The sequence below is a fragment of the Nelumbo nucifera genome, chromosome 5, assembly GCF_055504915.1.
Source record: "Nelumbo nucifera cultivar China Antique chromosome 5, China Antique-T2T, whole genome shotgun sequence".
Classification (NCBI taxonomy): domain Eukaryota; kingdom Viridiplantae; phylum Streptophyta; class Magnoliopsida; order Proteales; family Nelumbonaceae; genus Nelumbo; species Nelumbo nucifera.
Genome location: NC_142653.1, coordinates 52,843,595 through 52,850,839, shown reverse-complemented (window position 1 = coordinate 52,850,839; position 7,245 = coordinate 52,843,595).

The following is a 7,245-nucleotide window of genomic DNA, read 5'->3' as shown; positions in this document are numbered from 1 at the left end:
CCTTATGTTGTGTTTGGTTGCAGTTGTAATTTTATTTGCACTAGTACAAAGGCATGAGAGTATAAATGAAAAAAATGTAAATTCTCTTTTAATTTTATTTTGGGTTTTACTTTATTCTGCTTGATGTCTTAATTTACTTCATTTTTACTGCAACTAAATAAAATAAGTTAAAATTTAAAATAAAAATAGGTCACAATTTACATCCAAATCATTTGCACTGCCATAGTTTTGCATCAATACAAATTTATTTACATTGAAACCAAACACAGCATTACGTACCTTCTTCATTCTGTGAAAACTACTGCACTAGAATTGCTTCTTTGGGCTAACAAGAGGTGTCATGGACATTTAGTTTACTTCATTAATGTAGGATTTGTTCCACCAAGGTGATCCTCTTTAACCTTGACAATCTGACAGAAACTCTAAGCTTTCTCGGTGGTTCCTTATAACATTGATCCAAATGCTATCTAAAATCAACACTTACTTTTGCACCCATTTGATAATTTACATTGCCCACAAAGAAATCACTGTGCCATGTGGCCCATGTCTCTTCATATATCCAAAAGTTCCTTTCCTTTTAAACCTCCAACATGGTCCATAGCTAGGATGCATTGGAAATAGAATAAACAATTCAAGATGCAAGGAATTGACACCATGATTTCAAATGGATTTGATGTTTCCCATCCTAGAGCTCAGTTTAAAAGAGTATAAATGCAAAAATGTAGAGTACAAAATCTTATATTTTGTATTATTCTGTATGCATTTGCATTGTATATATTTACATTTGTACCCTTTTCAAACTGAGCCTCATAACATAAAAAGAGATGCAATTTTAATGGGCTGGATTGGTCGGCCCAACACAGTTTGTTCTTCATCTTCAACTAACCTAACTCGATTTCAAATTGCTTAACACAAACACTATTTTTGATTTATGTGGGTCAATGTTGGATTTGGTGTTATGGTCACACCAATCGGCAATGCACTGCGGTGCAGTCATAGGCAGCAGCAGGCACCGCCTGGCAGCGCCGCACAACAGCACGCACCGCCGACAGCACGCAACATGCACCGCCGACAGCACGTAGCACGCACCGCCCGGCAGCGCGCAGCACGCACCGCCTGGCAGCAGCACGCACCGCACGGCAGCAGCACGCACTTCACGGCAGCAGCACGCACCGCACGGCAGCAGCACGCACCGCACGGCAGCAGCACGCACTTCACGGCAGCAGCACGCACCGCACGGTAGTAGCACCGCGAGATGCGCGCACCGCCGGCAGTAGCAATAGGGCGGGGCCCACATGGCAGCTCATCAGGCTAGGCCCACACTTATCTTACCACATCAGCTATGCCCTCCAGCTTACCTTATCCCTTATCCCTTATCTTATCTTATCATTATCTTATTTTATCTTCTTAAGTAAGAGTTGTGAGTTTTAGTTTGAGTAGGTAATTAAGAGTTTTAGTTTGAGTTGGATTATCCTAGTCTAGCCGAATCCAACAAGGAATTCCCTTCTCTAATCTCCTATTTAAGGAGCCACGAATTGAAATAAAGCATTCAGTAGTTTTCCAGTCAAGAAAAGAGTGAGGAGAGTTTGGGTGGTCTCTCGGACAAATCACCCTAAGGGAGAGTTCAGGTGGTCTCTTGGACAAATCACCCATCTAGTTTCCTCAATAGGGTCTACACGCAAGGGAAAGCGCAAGGGGAAGCAGGGCTTTCTCACCATGGACCGACCCGTGACGAGATCCTATGCACGGAACCATAACATTTGGCCTAAGTATATGTTACATATACAACCATGGATTGCTAAACCTGGAAAGTTTCCCGGTTGTGAATCCAAACCCGATCTTGTTTTGACCCCAGAATTGCGTCTATTAATTTATCATAAGAAGAGAAAATTAAGAATTATACTCCATTTGTTGGGATGGATCCATCTATCGTTGAGGCCCAAACTTTGACACAGTGGGCACAGGAAGCTTCAGACATTTGGGCTCATTTGCTTGTGTTTTGATTCTTTTTGAAAGCTCTGAAATTGGTACTATTTGTTTTTATTAAACTGTGGTTTTGGTTTTGATTCTTCTTTTCAGCTAGAACCCGGAGCTTCACGTGGGTTTGGCCTTAGAAAGTGAAACTAAAAAGAGGGGTTTTAGTCTTTTTCTTTGTTAATATAATCTTAGGCCATGTTTGGGAGTGTAAGTTAAAAATAAATACTTAAAAACAAATGCTTATTCGAATAAGCACTTATTTGTATTTGGCACCTAATTTTTTCAACTACTTATTGCATTTATTTTATATTCATTTTCTCTAATAAAAACTTAAATAAGCACCTGTGACTATTTTTTCCTTCGTTTTCTTTCAAATTTTCAAAGTATACCCTTTGAAAGCACTTTTATAAAAGTAATTTTATGAAAACACTTTTATGAAAATACTTTTATGAAAGTGTAAAAGCACTTTCATAAAAGTATTTTCATAAAAGTGCTTTCACAAAAGTACTTTCTTAAAAGTGCTTTCGTAAAAGTACTTTTGTAAGTGTTTTCATAAAAATACTTTCTTAAAAGTGCTTTTATAAAAGTGCTTTTGTAAAAGTGTTTTCATAAAAGTGCTTTTGTAAAAGTGTTTTCATAAAAGTGCTTTTGTAAAAGTACTTTTATAAAAATACTTTTGTAAAAATGTTTTCATAAAAGTACTTTCTTAAAAGTTTTGTAAAAGTACTTTTATAAAAGTACTTTCATAAAAGTATTTTTATAAAATTCAACTAGGGATAATTTTGGAAGAAAAAAATTGAATAAGTGCTTATTGTATAAGCAGTTAAAAAAAGCTGGAAATTTGGGTTTAAAAAATGTCCTTATTTTTAAAATAAACACTTATTTCGGGCTTATTTTCCAAATACCAATAAGTACTTAATGGCCCAAATAAGCACTTATTTTAAGCACTCCCAAACATGGCCTTAATAATCTTTTTTAATAGATGGGATTTAGGCCATGTTTGGTAGTGCTTAAAAATAAGTACTTATTTGGGTCGGGACCACACCATTAAGCTCTTATTGGTGTTTGGGAAATAAGCCCGAAATAATTGCTTATTTTAAAAATAAGGGCTTATTTTAAAAATAAGGGCTTATTTTTTAAGCCCAAATTTCTAGCTTTTTTTAAGTGCTTATTGTATAAGCACTTATTCAATTTTTTCTTCCAAAATTATCCCTAATTAAATTTTAAAATACCACTTATAAAACTACCCTAGTTGAAGTTTATAAAGGTAGTGTTTGAGAACACTTAAAAGAAGTACTTCTTTTAAGACATGGGACCACAAATTAAGTGGTTTATAAGTACTTATGAGTGTTTGGTAAATAAGTGGGGAAGAAGTATTTTTTTAGAGTACTTCTTTGAAAAAGTGACTTCAAGTTGGCTTTTTTTAAGTACTTCTTCAAGAAGTCTCCAAAAAAATAGGACGAACCAATCTCTGATAAATTTTTATAATGCCTAAAATACCCCTGCAAGGGTTATACCTCCTCCTTCTCCATTCATTTGAACCTCAAACCTTAGCAGCGACGCACCAGTTGTAGGTCCACCGGCAACGATCAGCGGTGAGGAATAGTGGTCGGCGGACCTGTCGTTTGGTGGTCTTGCAGGGAGTATTAGAAGTTGGTTCTCCATCTCTTGGGGGTGGTTTCACGCAAAAACTTTCTGGGTTCTTGCTGAATATGTTCGTAGATTAGGGTGGTTTTGGTGCGGTGTTTGCAAAGTGGAGTTGTTGCATTTGCAGTTTGAATGGAAACATCAAGATGTTGATGTTGTTCTACCTTCCATGGAGGAAAGAGAATTTTAATTGTTTTCGGAGTTTTAGGGGTTGAATTTGAAGCTTGTGCTTGATACTTTTGGAAATTTGGGTGGTTTTAGGTTGACTGGTCTGTAAGTTTTGTCCCTGCTGATGTTTGTCCCCTCTCTTTCTGTAATTCTTTTTGTAGCAGTTTAGGGTGGTTGAGTTTTTTCTTTTAGCTACAAATCATGCACTTTACCCTGAACAGAGGGTGAATTTTAGGTGTTTCATGCTTTGGTTGTGATTGTATGCTTCATTATCCTAAAATTAGAGGGGTTTTCTAGAGCCAATTCTTAAGAGTCGAGGTTTTAGTTTGACTTGTAACTGCTTGAAATTGATTTGGTTCGAACTCCAGAGCACTTCTTTTACTTCAGATTTCTTACTATTTGCCGTCTGAAATGGCATGTATGAAGTTGGGATCCAAAACTGATGCATTCCAACGGCAAGGACAAGCCTAGTATGTTCCCTTTGCATCTGAGTGCTTTATGTGTTTTGTTTTGTCTGTGGCTTTCAATTGCTATTTTTCGTCTCAGCTAGGGGATTTAGGTCTGTTTAGAGGGGGTGGGGTTGGGGTAAGAGGTTAACAGTAATATTTGAATTTATTGTAGGTATATCTTGGTTTTGGATTTTAATACCTTTCTATATTGAAGAACTGAAACGTGTTTTTTTTATTTTAGTTTATGTTTATTTTCTAAATCTTTTTGATGGTATCCATCTTTGTTGTGCAATGTTAGTGGGTTTTATTCTTAAAATGTTTATCGAGGTTACCAAGAAAAAAATATTTGTTGATAATTTATTATTTTCTAAATCTGCTTGGTATGAGTGAAGTAAGGGCTAAAATTGTCATTTGTGTCAATATAAGCACTTATAAAGAAAGTAGCTTACCAAACATTCCCACCCCAATAAGTGCTTAAAAAAATAATAAGTGAATTGAAAAGTGGGTTACCAAACAGCCTTAAGTGGTTGTTAAAATAAGAAGTATTTTTAACAAGTACTTAATCATCAAATAGGGCTAAAACTACTTTCATAAAAGTGCTTTTGTAAAAGTGCTTTTATAAAAGTACTTCCATAAAAGTACTTTGGTAAAAGTGTTTTATTAAAGTACTTTCGTGAAAGATTGAACTACAAGTGACATCTAGGAACTCATACAATTGAACTACAAGTCACGTTGCATTGATATCACCATATCAGATTGAACTCTATGAGGTTGGGTTGGGTTGGAAAAGCTATATGTTATTGAGTCGAATTAGCTTGGGTGGAAACAATCGGGTGGGATTTGGATGGAGGCAAACCTGTATCGAACCCAACCCATTTACATCGATCCCTAACAATTTCACCGACTATGAAGTAACACATGGCCCAATAGGGTTCATTATTTGAATTTGAATCCCATCTGCTATAAGGGTAATTCAAGGTTGATTCGTTTATAATTGGATCAAATATGAATCCATCACTAGTTCACTATTTGATATGATACGATCAATCAGATGATATTTAAAATTTTAAAAAGATGTGCTTATATTTTGAACATTTTAGTTTAATATATCAACTAGCAAGGATCCGTGCGATGCACGGGCTTTGTTAAGTAAAAGTTAAACAGTAGAAATACATAAGAGTATATAATTGTTTTATATTTTAACTTTTTAATAACCAATCCAATCGAACTTAACATGAGTTGGCCAGTTTTCTAGTATTTTCAATCGGCTTTGGTTTAGCAATTTTCCAACTTGACCAAGTTAGGTCAGTTTCGATTTGGCCATTAGTAAACCGACCAAAACTGAACTAACCAGACCATAGATATATATTAATATTTTATGTTTTAAATATATTTTTTTTTAGTATGGAAATGTGGAAAATTCCTATATTTCTCAATCTAAAATATTTTATATCATAAATTTATTTTTTTAACAATACCACTATAATTGACTAAATTTAAATTTAATTTTTTAATTTAAATCTTTTGAACAAACAAACCAAACCGAAAAAAGACCCAAACAGATACAACCTAAGTTGGTAGGTTTTCACCAATGGTCAATCATTTCAGGTGACAAACTCTCAACCTAATTAGGTCAATTTGGTTGGTGAAATAACCTACAACTGAATTGAACCAATCCTTAAACACTCCTAATTTCAGCTAAATTAATAGTCTAATCACTAATAAATAATAATAGTTTAATCTCCTATAATTATTGAAAATTTATATAAAAAAGACACAATTATTGAAAATAAATATATAATGAAAATACAATAGATATCTAATAAAAATACTAAAAATATATTAAATTAGTCAATAAATAGTTAATCTCAAATAATAGTTTAATTTCTAATAAATATTAATCAATAAATTATAAAAAATACATAATTACTAAAAACAAATTTATAACAAAAATATAATAAATATGATAAATTAAACTTCAAAAGTTAAATAATAGTTGTTTAATCTCCAATAATTATTGGCAATTTACTGTTAAATAACAAAACAAAAATATAAATATAAATAATTATTGAAAACATATTTATAAAAAATACAATAAATAATTACTAAAAATAAATAACTAATATTTTAGTATATATATATATATAATGAGTGTACACTATTATTGTAAATTTATTACTAATAAATATTATTTTTTTGAAAGTTATTTTCTATAATTATTAATTAATATAAGTGAAGTTAATTATTTACAATTAATATTATTTATTTATTTAAATAATATTGTTATTTAAATTTTATAATATTAATTATTTATTTAATTTAATATTCCATAAAATTATAATTAGTTCTATTATTACATAATTTGTCATTAATTTTTTAAAATAATTAAGTATTATTAATATGAACATTATGAAATCAATTATAATTATTTTTCTACTTAGACTTTTTTTAAATTTATTAAGTAATTTTGCTATTTTAACTATTTAAAATTTAGACATATTATATTTCGTTATTTAAATAATATGTAAAATATTTAAAGTTTACATACTTTGAATTTTATTTATTTAAATGTTATTACATAATATTAAATATTTTTTTATATAATTACTTAGCTATTTTTAATGTTTTGTTATTTAAGATATTTAGCTATTGAAATAATTAAATAATGTTTTATTTTAATGTTAAATTTGTATTATTTGAATAAACATTTAAATTGAATAATCTGTAAAATTATAATTTATATTGTTACTACATAATTTCGTGATGAATTTTGTATAAATATAGAACTATTAATAATGTGAGTATTATTAAATCTATTATAATTAATTTTTATGTTTTGAATAAATATTTTAAAGTTAGTATATAATTTCATTATAATAATTAAATAATTCTAAAAATTTTTAATTGATACTTTCTTTATATGAATGTATATAAAACGTGGGTGAGAGGATAGATAGGAATTAGATATAGTTTAGGAGGGAATCTCTCTACTAAATTAGAGATA